General features: G+C 36.6%; 1 protein-coding gene across 2 annotated transcripts in view; it reads right to left on the bottom strand.

The window, feature by feature from the left end:
* Positions 1–19,212, bottom strand: part of EML6 (EMAP like 6) — a 297,843-nt gene that overhangs the window by 200,498 nt on the left and 78,133 nt on the right. The window lies entirely within an intron of this gene.

Raw genomic sequence — 19,212 nt, forward strand, 5'->3', positions numbered from 1 at the left:
TGGGCATCTACATTGCTCTCTTTAGACAGCTCTCTATTTCCTTCATTGGAATGGGTTCACTTTGCGACTTTAGAATGTCATTCTTGACAGCCTTGTTGTATCCCTTCTGAGGTGAATTTCCATATAAAATTTTAATCTATGGGAATTTACCTGTCTTTTCTCTAGACTTTGAAATCTGTTCTAAAATCTAGGGTACATACCAGGCTTGGATTCCAAGCTTACATTCCAAGATGGAGTAGTCCCTTTTCCTCCAAGTTCCCATTATTTTTGCGTATTGAAATAAACATTATCTTCCACACAGCATAGCCTATAGCAAGCATTCAATAAGTATTACAGATCATGGAATTTTGGAGTTGGAAGGGACTTTTGAGATCAGCCAGTTGAATTGATAGCTGCACAAGAATTTGATTTGATTTTTTGAATATGCTTTAGACAAGGATTAATTTCAGTATTCCTTTAGTAAATTCTGCTAATATCTTTCAAATATGATACATTTTTAAGTTACTTTACCTCAAAATTTTTAGGAACGTATGTATCGTATAAAATGAGGCACACCTAAATAGAGAATACTCTGCCTTTCCCTCAGGAAAGAAATACTTTCTCTAAAGCAATTACCATCTAAAAAAATACTTTGATGCAGTATCTTTGAGTATAATAAGGACCATATTGATTGATTGATTGTCATTATGATTTTTTCCCTTTTTTTCACTATTTTTAGAAATGATTAATGAAACAGATTTCTCAGGGTATTGTGCTCCCTTCCCCCTCAAAAAATCCCCTAATAACATTAGACAATTAGGGGAATTGTCCACTGACCTAGAATTTTTTCAGATATTATTTATGCAATAGATGAGGTTTATACTGCAAAGCTGTCATTTCTTTCTGAAATCTTGTAAAACTTTTTTTTTCTTTGTAAAAATGCTTAAAAGGTCACTTAAACAGTAGGGCAGACACAGCAGGTGAATTGAAGTAGCAAAATATAGGAAGACAACTTGACTGGTGCATTTCTGAAACGGTCTCCAATACCTAATTGTTCTTGGCAAATCAGATGACAAAGGCTGCCTCTCATAATTGTCTCTCTAAGACTTGTTCCAGAGGGGAAGAGACTTAGGAAGTAAGATTCCCCCAAAAATGTTAACTCACATACTTGATTATGATAAATCATCATCTGGGGTTTTTTTTTTCCTCCCATCTAAAAACATCAGATTTAGTCACATGCAGACATGTTTGACAATTTACTTTCCCCAGGATCTAGTCTTCAGTAGTTACCTGGTGGCTAATGGCCAGTGGCTAGAGCAGATTAAGAGATAAAGCCATACAAATGCAATTCCCACTCTTGTAAACCAAATTAATGACTAAATAAATACAGCATTTGTACTAAGTATTTATATTTAATTTCACTGATTTGTTCCCTTGAGTTCACAACTTCACCAGGGCCCAGGAAAATAAGATGGATTAATACTATGAGCCTGGTATACCTCTTTGTGCTGGAGACATAGTCCTTACTTAATAACTTCGCTGGAAAAATCTAACTAACAAACATGAAACAATAACTAAACATTACAAAATAATTCATAATTAAGTTACAAAATTGAGGGGCAGCTAGGCAGTGGATAGAGCAGTGACCCTGGAGTCAGGAGGACCTGAGTTCAAATCCAGCCTCAGACACATGATACTCCCTAGCTGTGTGATCCTGGGCAAGTCCCAATTGCCTTGTCAAAAAATAATAATAATAATAAATAATTAAATAAATGTGAAAATTGTTTAAAAAAAGTTATAAAATTGAAAGGCATAGACCAGGACAGCTAGGTGGACCAGGGGATAGAGTGCCAGGCCTGGACTCAGGAAGACTCATCTTCCTGAGTTCAAATCTGGACTCAAACATTTATTAGTTGTATGACCCTGGGCAAGTCACTTAAACCTGTTTGCCTGTTTTCTTATCTGTAAAATGAGCTGCAAAAGGAAATAGCAAATCACTCCAGCATCTTTGCCAAGTAAACCCCAAATGAGGTCGTGAAGAATCAGACACGAATGAAATGACTCAAAAATAGACCAACAAAATAGAACATGAAGTGATATAACAGGTCAGAGAAGAGTGATATCAATGTAAACTGATGACCTATGAAAAGTTAATTAGATAGATAACTAACAGTATCATTATATATAATTTTACTTGTCCTTAAAAATATTTAGTTGCTGCCACTTTTATAGGTGTCAAAAATCTTTTTTTCTAAGTTAAAACTTATGATTGAATAGCTTACTATGATAGCATTGGACTTACAGATATATTTTCAGAGATTATTTCTAGTGCTTAAAGTCTCTTTGTTATTACTGTCAGGTACTATGGTCAACACATTTATTGATGGATAACTCTTCACTCCATTTCTTTAACAAATACCTATTATGATTAAGTATAAATCCAATAATGCCTATCAATCAATCAAAAAGTATTCATTGAGCACCTACAATGTGCTTAGAACTGTGCTAGGTGCCATGGGTAATACAGAAGAAGTAGAAAATTAGGCCCTGACCTCAACAAGTACATAATATAGCTGTCAACAATACGGCTCTAATCGAGGTTGAACTGTGTGCTACTAGAGTGCTAACAGTAATGATGTGTCAAAGGAAGAAACAAGAAGACTTGGATAGAATCAATATTGAGATAGGCACTGGAGTCAGGAGAACTTGGGTTCTAATCCTGACCTTGCTGTCAACAAACTGCATGAATTTAGGCAACTCATATAACCTCCATTGGTCCCAGTTTCCTCATCTGCAAAATTAAAGTGGTAGTCTAGTGACCTCCTTTTAAGCTCTAAAAATCAGGTCAAATTGTGCTTTTTAGGGAAGAGATGAAGATGATTCTTGAGGTTTTTAGACTAGGGCAAGGAAATAATGGTGGTACTATTAATAGAAATTGGGAAATTGAGAAGAGGAGGAGTGTAGTGGAGCAGAGGTAATTTTGGACTTGGAAAACAGCATGGTTCAGTAGAAATAGCACTGGAGACCTTGTTTCAAATCACTTCTCCATCATTTACTAGCTATGTGACCCTGGGCAAGTCATTTAATTTCCCTGAGTGTCAGATTCTTGATCACTAGAAATGGGCCTAATACTATAAAATGGAGCTGCTTACCTCACAGAATTCTTGTGGGAATCAAGAATTCTGGGCTTGGGCTTGGAGCCAAGAGAGACCTGGGTTGAAATCCTGACTCTGATGTACTCATGTGAAGACATAGATAGGTAGGTACATAGACAGACCCATAGATAGATAGATAGACAGATAGACAGATGACTGTGGGCAGATCATATAACCTCAATGATCCTCCATTTTCTTATCTATAAAATGGGAATAATAATATACACCTCATATATATAATATAATATATATTACATATAATTATATATAATATAATATAATATATAATTATATATAACATAATATATAATAATATATAATATATAAATATGTAATTATATAATATATAAATATGTAATTATATATAATACATAAATATATAATTATATATAATATATAATTGTATACATAAATATGTAATTATATATATAATTATATGATATTATATATAATGTATAATATTATATATAATTATATGTAATATATAATAATATACACCTCATATATATATAATGTATAATAGTATGCACCTCACAGGATTGTTGTAGGGATCAAATGATATAATACATGTAAAGCAATTTGCAAAACCTAAAGCATTATATGTGTATCAGTTAAAATGATAATGGAGATAATGATGAGAAATCATTTTATCATTGTAAGATAGTTTGGACATAAATATAAACTATTTAAGAGTCATTCTCTAAGATACCATTTTACATCTGCTAGATTGGCTAAAACATTAGAAGGGGAAAGCAACAAATGTTGGAAGGGACGTTAAAAATTGGGACACTAATTCATCGTTGGTGGAATTGTGAACTGATCCAACCATTTTGGCAAGCAATTTGGAATTATGCCCAAATTGTTATTAAACTGCCCATACCCTTTGACCCAGTAATAACACTACTTGGTCTATTTCCAAAAATGATTAGGAGAAAAGGAAAAGAACTTATATGTTCTAAAATGTTTATAGCAACTCTCTTTGTGCTAGCAAAGTACTGGAAATTGCAGGTATGTCCATCAATTGGGGAATGACTAAAGTTGTGGCATATGATTGTGATGGAATACTACCGTGCTATAAGAAATGATGAGCTCAATGATCTTAGAAGAACATGGAAAGATCTCCATGAATTAATGAAGAGTGAAATGAGCAGAACTAAGAGAGCATTTGTATACAGTAAAAGCAATAATGTTTTAAGAACAACTTTGAGCAAATAACTTATTTTGACTATTACAAATACGCAAATTAACTATAAAGGACATATGAAGAAAGATGTAATCTGTATCCAGAGAAAGAACTAGAGTGAAATAGAAGTATGTATTGAAGAATTTTGCATATGCATATACCTACTTGTATCCAATGGTGGCCATCTCTAGGACAGTGGAAGGGGAAGGAAGAAAAAAAATGAAAAAAAAATTTACACAATAACTTTGTTGTATATTTAAAAGGAATAGCAAGTTGTATATAGTAGATTTGCAGTTTCATGTGCAATAATATTTTTATCATACTATATTATGGAAATGCTTGTTTTATTCTATAAATTAAAAATAAAATAATTTTTAAAAAGAGTCGTTTCCCAATACATAAATGGTCAAAGGCCATGGACAGGCAGTTCTCAAAAGAAAAAAACAAATTATTGTTAACTGATGAAAAAGTGTTCAAACTCTCTGAAAATCAGAGAAATACAAAGAATTTAAAGTCATAAGATTACTCAATTAGCCAAGATAATTAAAAATCCTAGTAGAGCTGTGGAAAATCAGGTATGTAATTATGCTTTTGATGGGTTATAAATTGGTATGGAGATTTTGGGAAGCAATAAGGATTATACAATTTGAACTACAAAGCTTTTGATACTCTTTGGCCTAGCATAAATCTCACTATGAGGATTAAACCCCAAGTATGTTATTAGCAGGGAAAGGTACTGATCTGCACAAAATAATCCTAACAGTATTGATCATATAGTAAAAAAATAATCAAAAACAAAAAACAGGGAAACAACTCATATACAACAATTGAGAAACGGTCAGACTAATTGTGATATATGAACGTAAGGGAATACTGCAATGCCATAAGAAATTACAAGTGTGATGAATATGAAGAAATATGAAATGATTTGTGGAGTAAAGCAGATTTAAAAAATAGAACCCAAATAATGATCTGCATATTCTAAATATGGAAGAAGGAGAACAAAGATAAGGAGGAGGAGGAGAGGAAGAGAAGTAATAGGAGAAGGAGGAGAGCAACAAAATCTGGAAAAATATACAGAAAAGGAAAAAATGAAGAAAGATACAAGGAATCAAATAGAGAACTTTTGTTTCTAACTTGTTAAATATACATTTTCAAAATCAGCTCTAGGGCAGCTAGGTGGTGCAGTGGATAGAGCACCGGCCCTGAATTCAGGAGGACCTGAGTTCAAATCTGGCTTCAGACCAAACACTTGACACTTACTAGCTGTGTGACCCTGGGCAAGTCACCTAACCCCAATTGCCTAAAAATAAAATAAAACAAAATCAGCTCTAAAAAATGGGGATTTATCATTTCATATGCACTCCTTTCATTTGTCCCTCTTTGTATATTTACATATTTTAAGATGATTGTCACATTTACCATAAAAATTTCAAAAAATGTTTATTTAAAAATAAATATAAGCTCTTGAATAATAGCAAGACATCTGCATCCAAACATGCTGGAGGCAGCTAGAAAGTGAGGCTAGAGCACACTCAGGTAATGACCAGTGAAGTGAGAATTTACTGAGTGGTGTGTCTCAATTTTTGTTTATGCTTTCACATAAATGAATAAAAAGTCCATTTGACTGATTGACAAAAGAAATGATCTCTTAAATGATCTTAACTGTAATTTTTATTATCTGTTGGAAAAAAACAAATCAACATACAGGCAACTGCCAACTTATGAATAAGTAGATTGTGTTCTAAAAGTTCATTTCTAAGTCAGTAATTTCTAATGGAACAGATGTGCTAAGTGAGGTATTGTAGCACAGTGGAGAGAGAGCTGGCCTTGAAGCCTGGAAGACCTGGGTTCAAATCCCACCACTAACATACTGGCTGTGGTGATCTGTTGGCAACTCATTTAACTGCATAGTATTCTAGGTCACTCTCTTAAGACTATAAACTGCATATCAGCTTGCATTAGTAGAAAGAACTTTCCTCACCAGTGAAATGACAGTGCCAGTCCCTATCCCATCCTACAAGCCATGTGCTATAGATACAAATAGAAACTCAAGACAGTTTCTGGACATCACATACTCAAATTCAAGGAACTTAATACTTTATTTTTCTTTATTTGTTGTTATTTAGTTGTTTCAGTCATGTTCAACTCTCCATGACCCCATTTGGAGTTTTCTTGGCAAAGATATTGGAGTGGTTTGCTATTTCCTTCTCCAGCTCATTTTATAGATGAGGAAACTGAGGCAAACAGGATTAAGTAACTTGCCCAGGTCACACAGCTCATAAGTGTCTGAGGCCAGATTTGAATTTAGGTCTTCCTGACTCCAAGCTGGGCAATCTATCCAACTAGCTGCCAATATTTTCCCTTATATTTTCTATATAGAAATGTTGATATAAACAATGGTTAGGTTTTCAGCCCAGCTCACACAAAAATTTGTTTCCTCCATAATATAGTTGAACTATACTAGATATATAACTGCACAAGTTTGAATTCTGGGTCCTAGGAGTCTTTTGATGATGATGATGAAGAAGAAGAAGGAGGAGGAGGAGGAGGAGGAGGAGAAGGAGAAGGAGAAGGAGAAGGAGAAGAAGAAGAAGAAGAAGAAGAAGAAGAAGAAGAAGAAGAAGAATCTGCCTTCTTCCTTTCCTGGGTTGAGGTAAGCCCCAGGCAAAATTTTTAAATGGAGGAAGTTTGTTTTGGACATTTTTTTTTACTTCCCTTTTTGGACTCCTTTCTCACTTTCTACTATCCTTCTCCCTAGTATCTTCTAGGCACTCCATACCCTCAGGCTAATTTAAATTCCTAAATGTAGCATCCTACCAAAACCTGCCCACTTTCCAGAAGTGCCCCATGCTCCAAAATTAATTGTCTTCCCTCCATTCAATCAAAACTCCCATTCCCTTAGTGCAAGTAATCCCCAGGAAGGAAGCAATCTAATTCAATTCATTCACATTAAAATTTGAATGACCGGTATTGGCCTATAACCCTCCCAGAAATATTAGCCTTTTAAAAAATGGGATGCTTTTAACCGTATGCATCCCTAATTGGTGGAATTTTAAGTAGTATAACCAATAGAAGTGAAAAAAAAATCAGGCAGTTTGGGAGAAGAATAGACATTGAAGATGACTAGAGAATATAGGTAAGTCAGCTGTGGCTGGGAATCTTAGGTCAGCAATCCTAATCTCTACTCTCTTATTCTTTATGACTTCTCTCCTTCCTCCACTTCACAATTCACATATTCTCTAAAAGTTCCAAGTTTATTTCCCTAAAAGTTTCCATGAAAGTAGCAACTAGGACTCCAACAGTAGGAAGGTGAGATGAGATAGGGATGACAAAAGACATTCACATTCATGTAGAGGTTGTTCAGAAATCAGAGACTTATGTGCTCAGGAGCACACGTTTTTGTTGCTGTTGTTCAGTTGTTTCAGTCATTTTGTTGGCAAAGATACTGGAGTGGTTTGCCATTTCCTTCTCCAGCTCATTTTACAGATGAGGAAACTGAGGCAAACAGGGTTAAGTCACACAGTGTCTGAGGCCAGATTTGAACACAGGGGTGATAAATCTTCCTGACTCCAGACTCCTCTCTTTATTGACCAAGCTACCTAGATGCCCCAGGAGCACCTGTAAGTGTATATAAGATAAACTCCATCTATTTTGGATTCTTTGGTCCTACATACTAGAAAAAAATCCAATTTATAAGAAGTATGCTTAAAAATTTTTTTAATTAAAAATTAAATTTAAAAATTAATAAAAAATTTAAAACATTTGTGTATATTATATAATGATGTATTATTATATTAAGTATATATTATTACATATAAATGTGTGTATGTGTATGGATATATATCCCAAGTTTTTTTTAACAATTCAGTTCAACAAGCATTTATTAAAGACCGTTTATACTCAAGGCACTATGCTAGGAAGTACAGGTACAAAGACAAAATAGTATATATATATATATATATATATATATATATATATGTACCTGTAAGTAAATACAAAGTAATTTCAAGAAGTAGAGATACTAAGACCTGGGTGGGAGGTGGGGATCTCAAGCAGGTGGTGTCCCCTGAGCTGTGATTTGAAGAAAGCTAGGGATGAAAGAGGGCGGAATATAAACAAACCCATGTGGATCTTGATATGCTGATGGCACATCCAGGCAGAAATGTCCAGGAAGAAGTTGGTATACAGGTTGAGGAGAGAAATGAGGACTTAATAAAGCTGCATGGCAGTAGCAGCTAGGATTCTAATTCCCAGCAGGCTGCACTATTTTTGGATTTCTCTGACACTATGCTGTAAGAAACTTCACCATCACCATCCTGCAAGATGTGATCAGCTTTGGTACTCTAACCTCATCACTCCCCTGCTCTTCTCTGATTGGAGGGTAGAGCCAGGACTTCCGAAATCTTCATTTAAGGAGGGCATCCAGCACAGTCATCTCCTCATTTCCCACCTGGCTGCACTACTTTTAGCCTTTTCCAACTTCTCCTCATGCTCCCGACCAGGAATCTTTCTGTGCCCCCCAATACTCTCTCCCCCTTTAGCTTTCTTTTCTGTGTTGTCTTCCCCTATTTGATTGTAAGCTCCTTCAGGGCAAAGACTTTCTTTCTTTTTCATATCTGTATTCTCAGAGCTTAGCACAGTGCCTGGCACATAGTGGGTGATTAATGAACATTTATTGACTGACTGATGAACAAATAAATTTGGGAGCCACCTGCACCAAGATGATAACTGAACTCATTGGATCTGATTAAATCATCAAGGAAAAGAGTATATAGAAAGAAGGCAAGTCAGAGCCTGGGGGTGAGACACCCACAAAGAGGGCAGAAGGAGGATGATGATTTGGGAAAGAAGACTAAGTAGGAACTATCAGACAGGTTAGAGAACCAAGAGAGAGCAGTGTCAAAAAAAGATAAGGGCAGAGAATGGGATGACTGATGTTAGAAGTTGCAGAGAGATTAAGCAGAATGAGAACTAAAGAGAGGCCTTTGGGGTTTAGTCATTATGTGATCACTGATAACCTGGGAGAAAGCAATTTCAATTGAAGTGGGGTTGGAAGTCAAATCATTGTGAAGCAAGAAAATAGAGACAATAGCGTAGCCAAGACTACTCTTTTAACAGCCTCTTTGGTTGTTAAAAGAGAGAAGAGATATGGGACAATAGCTTGAGGGGATGGCTAAATCAAGGAAGGCTTTTTAAGCATAGTGGAGGAGGGTATTAGATAGGAGGTAAAGACCCAACAAAGAAGTAGAGATTAAAGACTAGAACAGAAAAGGGCAAAATTGAAGCAAGGAAGAAATTGGAGGAAAAGAGAGCATATAAGATCAAAGGCACAAGCAGAGGGTGACTGGGACTAGAAGAAGGGCCACCTAATAGAGCCTGGAGCAAAGGAGGAGAGCATAGCGGATGATGTCAAGGGACTTGGAAACTCCGAGGAGAAGGGCTGTTTCATTTTTGTCTTTGTATCTCCAGTGCCCAGCACAGTACCTAGTACATTTTTGTTCCTATTCAGTCGCTTCAGTCATGTCCATTTCTCTGTGATCCCATTTGGGGATTTCTTGGCAAAGATACTGCAGTGATTTGCCATTTCCTCCAGCTCACTTTACAGGTGAGGAACCGAGGCAAACAGGGTTAAGTGACTTGCCCAAGGTCATGTAGCTAGTAAGTATCTAAGGCTAGATTTGAACTCAAGTCCTCCCGACTCCAGGGCTGGAGCTCTATCTACTGCACCACCTAGCTGCCTACCTGGCATGTAGAAGGTGCTTAATAAATGCTTATTAAATTGGAGTGAGTTGGAAGGATAGAATAGAAGAACTAACTCATGGTCAATAGTCTCTATTTTTTCCCAATGAAGTACGAGGTGAGTGAGGTCTTTTCCTGAGAGGAAGAAAGGAGGAAGGAGGAGATGTTATAAGAGGTTTGAGGAAAAATGAAAAGATTTGGAATAACTCTGAGGAGAGTATGATAATTAAGGGGGAAAAAAAGAATTGCCTTGCAAGAGGGAAGACCCAATTATGATTTAGACATTAAGTCCATCAGCACATACATCTTGGATAGCCACTACAGATGGGCAATGAGTAGTGCCTGGAATTGAATAGGAGAAAGATTGCATTTGGGGAATTGTACATCACAATCCTAGGCTATAGCTGGATACAAAAACCTAGGGAGCTAGGTGGCACAGTTAATAGAGTGTTAGACCTGGAGTTGGGAAGACCTTAATTCAAATACAGGCTCAGATACTTACTAACTGTGTGACCCTGGGCAAGTCACTTAACCTCTTTCTGCCTCGATTTCTTCATTTATAAAATGGGACTAATAATAGTACCTACCCTCTGGGCGGTTGTAAGGACCAAATGAGATAATATTTGTGAAGTGCTTTGTTAAACTTAAAGTGCTATATAAATGCCAGCTTTTTTTTTTGCTCAACTTTTCAAAACTAGTCATACAAAAGGTATCTAAGAAATGTATAATTAGAAAATTAAGTGGACTGGTCATGTAGCAAGATTGACGGATAGTGAGGCAGCTAGGTGGCACAATGGATAGAGCAACAGCTCTGAAGTCAGGAGGACCTGAGTTCAAATCCAGCCTCAGACACTTGATACCTGCTAGCTGTGTGACCCTGGGCAAGTCACTTAACCCCAACGGCCTTGCCAAAACAAACAAACAAAAACAACAACAACAAAAAAAAAACAAACCAAAGATTGAGGGATAGCATATGGGCAGTATATGAGGGATAGCATATGCCCCCAGAATATTATTATAGAACTAGAGAAAGTTCTTCAGGGCAGTGGCTAGCTCTTCCATGGAGGATTGTGAGAAAACACAGATGAGAAAAGCAAGGATGAAAAAGCATGAATAGGTATAATCTAAACCACTGGAGGAAATATATATCACATCAGGGAAAACACAGCTCTGTTGAGGCACTAAAAGTAACAAATTCTAGGGATTTAGAATCATTTCCCCCTCTTCTTCATGACATGTTTGCTTTGGTGATGCAGCCACAAGGGCAATAGCAGTGTACATTGACCGTTCTGTCTCATCAATATATCCCTTTTCCATCTAAATTATCGGTTTTTTAGTTTTAATTTATTATTTTTCTGAACTTAAGAAATAAAACAAGTAATTGTATAACAGAATAGAAGAAAAGATGATTGTACACAAAACTGCAAATCTATGATGTTAAACTTGCCATTTCCTTTTAAATATACATAGTCATCATGTAACTTCCTTTTTTTTTTCATTTTTTTCTCCCCTCTCCCCAAATTGTTTCACCATTAGACTGTATGTCTCTCACATCTTGTCTTTCTTTGGGATCCTAAATCACCCAGCACAGTACCAAGCACACAGTCAACATTCAGCAAATACTTTTTGATTGATCCCTCTTCCCTGAGATGCTGATAAAAGCTTAAAATATCAATAAAGTTAGTTTTCCTGTTCAATCTTTATTAAGAACCTTGACAGAACTACCCAAAAGGCAGCATAGTAATGTCTAGAAAGAGAAATTGGCACCAGGCTAGATGCTAGCTAGCCCAAGGGACCTTCAATAAAGCAGTCTAGACATGAAAGGGTATAATGTATCAAGATCGAGTATTCACTTTTGCACATTGCCATAGAGGGGAAAAGAAACATTCACTGTTGAAAAGGGGTAAGGAAATAGAGATTTAAGATCAGTGTGTTTTTCTATTCCTGTTATTTATACTTTCTTGGATTGATCAAAGAAAAAAATACATTTTTGTACTTTAAAAAGAATTATAACCCATTCATATAACCCGTTAATGAAAATGGGGGTGACTTTTAAGGGTTCTAGTGTAGAGGGTATGCTTTTAAAAATCATTAGCTAGAATAAGCTTTGAAGAGAAAGTAAAGGACCTATTGGTATTTTTAGAGTCAAGGCAGCTAGGTGGTACAGTGAATACAAAGCTGGACTTGGAGTCAGGAATACCTGAGTTCAAATGCAGTCTCCTATACTTACTAGCTGTGTGACCTTGGGCAAGTCACTTACCCACTCTGCCTGCCTTAGTTTCCTCATCAGTAAAATGAGGATAATATAGCTCCTGCCTCCTAAGTTTGTTGTAAGGACCAAATGAGATATATGTAAAGTGCCTTGCAAATCATCACATGTTACATAAATACTAGCTATCATCATCAGAAAAAATAGATTGCTTCTTAGAAAATAAGGATAGTACAGTTTTATGATGAACCTCAGTCCTAAAAAGCACTGTTTGCTGATTTATCCAGTCATTTTCTTAGATAACTTGGACTTATCTCTGCAGTCTCCTCCTTCTTGATATACAAACCCTTAGAACTCATAGGATCGTGGATTCAAAAATGGAAGAGACCTTTAAGGTTGTCTAAGGTAACCAACCCCTTTATTTTACAAATGAAGAAACTGAGGCTCAGAGAGATGATTCTTCTATAATTTACTCACATAGTAGGTGAAGGAGAGATTTAAACCCTACTCATCTAATCCCAAATCCAGGGCTGCCCCGTGCTGCCTTAAATGGGGAAAGATAAGGTTCTTTCTTTAAAATAAACAATATATTATCAATTTATGAAACCTCAGTAATTCTCCCTTATAATTTGGATATGCATTAATGAAAACAGAGTGTTGATAAACTGATTAGTTTTGGGGTGGTATTTTTTGTTGAATGCTAGTAATTAAAGGTAGTTACTTCAAAACCATGTTGTTTTTTTTAATGGTTGTATGTTTTTTGCAAATTGACATAAAGTTCCACAAAGTTCTGTGCAAGCTGAGACTCATTTCTTGTCGACTTTTGGCAAGCTGCCACCAAAATGTTTGATATGACAGAACATGGGTACCTTTTTGATAAACCATCTTGAAATGACCTAGAAAGAAGACATATTTTGCTTGGCATTACAGTGGAAGTGTCAATATATCTTTATTTACTAATGAGGCATTTATGCATCACATAATCTTATTCATAAGTCACATCTATGGACAAATGAGGAGAACATGGGAAATTAATTTAAGATTGCTCCTTCCTGTTCATGTTTTCCTTTAGGTAGTCACATCATCTCTTTTCCAGGAGAAATATTACTGCAGAAACTGAGGTCCGCTACTGTTGTTTTCATTTAAATTCTAGTTATGAAAATGCCTGGACCCCGGAAGGTCCTAATACTGACAAAGTGTAACTATTAAGACTTTAATAATTTGTGTGGTGGAAATTAATCAATAAACATTTATTAAGTGCTTCTTACATGCCAGACACTGTGCTAATCTCTGGGGGGACAAAAAGAGGCAAAAGACAGTTTCTACCCTCAAGGATCTCATGCTCTAATAGGGGAGACAAAACCAAGTATATACCAACAAGCTATACTACAATATAAATAGGAAATAATTAACAGAGGGAACAGAATTAATAAGGATTGGGAAAGACTTCCTACAAAAGACGAGATTTTAATTGGGACTTAGAGGAAGCAAAAGAAGCTAGCAGACCTTAGGGAGCACACCCAAGGCATGGGCAACAGATACAGAAAATGTTGGGAGCAAGAAGGCCAGTTTGTGGTGGGGAGTAAGGTATGAGAAGACTGGGAAGGTAGGAGGGGGTGAGGTTATAAAGGGCTTTGAATTCCAAAAAGAGCATTTTGTATTTGATCCTGGAGGCAACAGGGAGCCACTGGAGTTTATTGAGTAAGGCAGTGACCTGCACTTTAGGAAAATTACTTTAGTGGCTGAATGGAGGATGGACTGAAGTGGGGAGAGAATCGAGGCAGGTAGACCCACTAGCAGGCTACTGCAATAATCAAGGTGTGACATGATGAGGGCCTGTACCAGAATGGTGGCAGTGTGAGAGGAGAGAAAGGGGCATATTTGAGAGAATATGCAAAAGTGAAATGGACATGACATTGCAACAGACTGGATACGGTGGCATGAGATAGTGAGAAGTCAAGGATGACTCCTAGGCTATGAGTCTCAGAGACTGGGATGTTAGTAATGTTCTTAATACTAATAGGGAAAGTAGGAGATGGAGAGGGTTAAGGGAGAAAGACAATGAGAACAATTTTTGACATACTGAGTTAAAGGTGTCCAATGGACTCCAGTTTGAGGTGTGTGAAACACAATTGGAGATGCAAGATTGGAGGTCAATAGAGAGGCTGGGGAAGGATAGGTAGATTTGAGAATTGTCGGAATAGAAATAATAATTAAATACATAGGAGCTGATGAGATCACCAAGTGAAGTAGTACAGAGGGAGAAGAGAAGAGGGCCCAGGAGAGAACCCTTTGGCACACCTAGAGTTAGAGGATGTGATCTGGATGAGGATCCAGCAAAGGAGACAGAGGAGTGGTTATATTGGTTGGAGGATGACCAGGAGAGAATGGTGTCCCAAAAACCTAGAGAGAAGAAAATACGAATGAGAAGAGGATGATCAACAGTGTCAAGGACTGCAGAAAGGTCAAGGAGAATGAGGACAGAGAAAAAGCCTTTGGATTTTGGCAACTAAAAGATTATTGGTAACTGGAGAGAGCAGTTTCAGAGGAATAATTATTTTGGAAGCCAGATTGTAAGGGGTTAAAAAGAAAGAGAAAGGTGGAAGCATTTATTTTAGACAACCTTTTCAAGGTGTTTACCTACAAAGAGCAGAAGAGATATAAAAAGTTAGTGGGAATGAAAGGCTTTTCAAGATGGAGGAGACATGGGCATATCTGTAGGCAGTAGGGAGTAAGCCAATAGACAGGGAGAGACAGAAATAAGTAATAGAGCAGGGATGACAGAAGGGGCAGTCTGTTAGAGAGTGGAATGGGTTTTCTTGAGCAGGGAGAGGGGTTAGCTTTGGTAATGAGTAAGGTCACTTCATCACATGAGACAGGGAGAAGGAGGAGATAGTGGCAAAAGGCATATGAGATGGGGAAGAGGAGGAAAGAGGGAGCTCACAGTGAATGGCCTCAATTTTTTCTGTAAAATATGAAGCAAAGTTCTCACCTGAGAAGACAGGGAAGAGGGGAATTGTAGGAGGCTTGAGGAGGGATGAAATGGTTTGGAAGAGTGACTATGCAGAGTGGGATAGTGAGTTGATAAGGCAGGTATAGAAGGATTCCCTAGCAAAAGTAAGGGTCCAGTTGAAGTTGTATAATAAATCTGTAGTGGACCTAATTAGAACAGTGTACTTTTCTCCACCTTCATTCAGCAGCACGTGTTGGAGGAGAGGGGTTAATCTCAGCATTTTTAAAAATTACAACAACTTTGGAGATTATCCCCAGAATACGATTTTGTGATTCTTCCATTTGAGCTTATGCCCTTGTTTCCAAATATTTATATCTAAATGTCGTTTTACTTCAAGCTAATAATAGATCATCCAATACTGAAACTTGTAGTGTTGATGAATACTCTACAAATAACTGTAAACACAGATTAAATGCCAATACCGAGATAACTTCAAACAATTTTCTGTACTATTATGAGAAATTTATTCCATACTTAATAGTACAGATCAGGGTGCTTTTTCCTGAAGGCAAATTTGTAATTAACTACAGTAGTATTCCCTGGGCTTGGAGTATTATTCTTCATATAATTAATACAATAGTGAAAACACCACTTACTCTTATAGAAGTTTTTAAGGCATGATAGGAGACATTATTTACCATCTTTTAGAATATTTATTTCCATGATATTTAGATCAAACTGTTAAAAAATACTTTTGTTTTAAAATGCTCCATCAAGAACTGTCTAACTCAATCTTTATCACACATTTGCATCAATGATGTTTCTTAGGTAAATATATTGAAATTACTGCTCTATATTATTTTGCATTTTTGGGAAATAACCCATTCAGCGAATTTTATTAGAGAAGCATGGTGCAGGGAAGAGAAAGGTATTGGGTGAGTCATTTAACTTCTCTAACCCCGTTTTCTCCCTTGTAAAAGGAGGCAGTTGACCTAGGGGACTACTGAGGTCCTTTCCTACTCTAAATCCTAATCACTAGATTAAGTTCCTCTCTGATTAGAGATCATGATGATCACAATGTCTTTGTATTGCTTTACCTCAACCCCAGGAGAAGATAACAAAAATCTTCTCTTATGCTTTCAAAAATCTGTGATTTCGTTGGTGTATTATTTCCTACACTAGCGCAGATTTTAAACCCTGCTCATCTCATCTTGTGTGATTTTTGTACATATTTTCTCAATAATCTTCAGGAGATACAGCCAACAAAAACATGATTGCAAAAAATAAAAAGACAACAAATGATTAAAAAATAAGACAGAAAAAACATGATAAGAGGGGGGAGGCACTCCAAGTTGCATTGTGATGGCAAAGCTTAGTTGCTGCAGAGATTTTGAGAAATTTAAGCCAGTGGCAAAAGAAATACCCAAAAAATTCCTTTAAACATCATAAATATATGGGAAATGTAGTCACTTTCTTTGCTTTGTCGTCTTTCTCTTTGTTCTTCACTTTTTTCTTAGGATCAACACCTATCCGTAGGATTTAAGGACTGATCTACCATAAGTCATTTATCTGCAGTGTCCTATCATGTGTCTTTCCCCTACCAGTTTTCCACTTATTTGCACCACTGTGAAAGGCTAGGATGAATTCACTGCCACATGACAGCCAAAAATATCTGGTGGAAAGCTGATCTAGGAGATTTGTTCTAAGTGTAGGAACTAAGTATATGCTAGCCCTTTAAGAAATTTCTGAATATGAAATATGAATAGTTTTCTTGGAGATGAAATTTCATATATTAGTTTAGTCTTTCTTATATAATGTGTGGAGGTGCTCTTTTGCATCTTAGCCTATTAAGGAGTAGGAGTAGGAGTATCCTGTCCTGCCGCATTTAGAACATAAGCACTTTAATGAAAAGAGAAAAGAAGCCAAAACTTGAATCATTGTATCTAGCCAACAGATTCCAGCCTTTATTAAACTTGTCAGAAGCACTTTTAATTTTCATTAGTTTTATAAGTAATGGAGCCTAATACACATCTACAAAAGAGTAAATATGAAAACATTAAATTTGGGGGAAAGAAAATCATTCTGTTCTGCAGGAATATTTCCAAGATTTTAACCTCACTGATAAGGCCTCCTAAGGTATTTTACCATTTCAAAGCAAAATAAACAAAGCTTTCATATAAAGTAGAGAGTGGGAATGGTTCTATCTACTCATATGACAAATTGAACTGATAGTACCTGAATCAGCTTAGTCAAGCGATTGGTTCAGTCAGTTTTATTACATCAACCAGTTTGGCTGTTATTTTTTAAATGAATTGTTTGAACAGATTCCACGTAGGCCTATGTAACTTGAGAGCACTGGGGATTTATTGGGAGTATAGGGTACAGAAAAAATGAAGCAAGAGAGCAGCTACTTATGTCATTAATTTGACTAATGCTGACTGTCCCTGTAGATTCAGCCTGCTAGGTTTTGTTGGGGAACTGAAAGTGAATTTCTAAGAATGAAAAGACACATTTCTCACTTGGTTTAATGCATCTCAGTAACTATTCTATGACTTCTAGTCTTCAAGACTTGCCATGGGCTCTCTAGGTGACTTTCCCAGGGTCATGCATGTATATGTTCAGAGATGGTACTTGAACCCATAATCCTCACTCCATAGCCAGCTCTCTCTCACATACATATTAAAATTTAATTTAATTAATTGACTTAATTAAAACTTAATTAAAATTTGGTAAACATTTTTGATTCTGAAGCTCTATCAGAACAGTGGTTCCCAAGGTGAGGCTTGAACTGAAAGGGTGAGTAGAATTTAGGTAGATAGAGGAGAGGAAGGAAAGCATTCCAGAGGATGGGAGAGATGAGTTGGTGTGCCTGATTAGGGTGGAAGCTGCATGTTAGGTGGCAGGGGAAAATTTTGTGTGGTGAGTACAAACTGATTTAATACTTTTACACTAATTTTAGTTTGTTTAAATTTATGTAAATTTTACTAGCATGTGGGTTTTGTAAGACATTAGCCACCTTAAATATTAATTAAGGCTTTTTGTTGCCTTAAACAACTGGGTATTTTCTCATCCACAATTTTTTATTTCAAAAGATGTGTGATTTCATCAGTATAAGTACTTTCTCCACTGATTCAGATCAAACCTTTCACTCTTTGGTAAACAATCATTTTTAATTCTTGTGGCCAAAAAAATTCATCTCAGTGGCCAAGCTTCTAATGATGATCCTTGCCAGGATAATCTTCAGACAGCAGATACAATCTGCCACCCCAAATCCACACTTCAAGCCTGTAGAGTTTGTTAGGACTTGCTGGGGCTTGCACTTAAATGACGTGTCTTTTGATAACCCCTGGCCACCTCCATAGCATGATGAGGAATGAAAAGTAGGACTTTGGTGGAGGTTCCCCAGGCCTCACCTCTGACATAACCTTCTATGGTAATAGCTAGGATAACAACCTAACAATCCTGGGCAGGGGATGCTATTATTATCCCCATTTTACACATAAAGAAACTGAGGTAAACAGAGGTTTAGTGACTTGTGCAGGGTCACACAGCTAGTAAGTGTATGAGGTCAAATTTGAACTCAGATCTTCCTGATTCCAGGCCCAATGCCCTATCTACTGCTCTACCTAGCTGCCTTAGGGCAAGTAAAGGCAACGATCAGATTTTATCTAAAATTTGTCATCTCCCAACATTCCTAGTGTTTTGTACGCAATCAATGCTTAATACCTTCTCACTGAATTTAATCGGATATGGCCATCGTAAGTCAGCACTGCTTTGTCCTTGCAATGTAATAGTATATCATTACGTGCTCATGTGATGCCTCCTATTGCTCTTAATGTAAGAAATATACATATAATCAATGGCTAGAGAAGAAACTAGTTGTTTCTTATATTTTATGACTCTATAGTATTAACACAGTAAGTTGCACTTTCCAGCATGGCTAATCAGTGTAATAAAATGGACTCATAATGTGCATGCAAGACATGTTACA

This window comes from Vombatus ursinus, unplaced genomic scaffold (genome assembly GCF_900497805.2).
Source record: "Vombatus ursinus unplaced genomic scaffold, bare-nosed wombat genome assembly UNPS02014778.1, whole genome shotgun sequence".
Taxonomy (NCBI): domain Eukaryota; kingdom Metazoa; phylum Chordata; class Mammalia; order Diprotodontia; family Vombatidae; genus Vombatus; species Vombatus ursinus.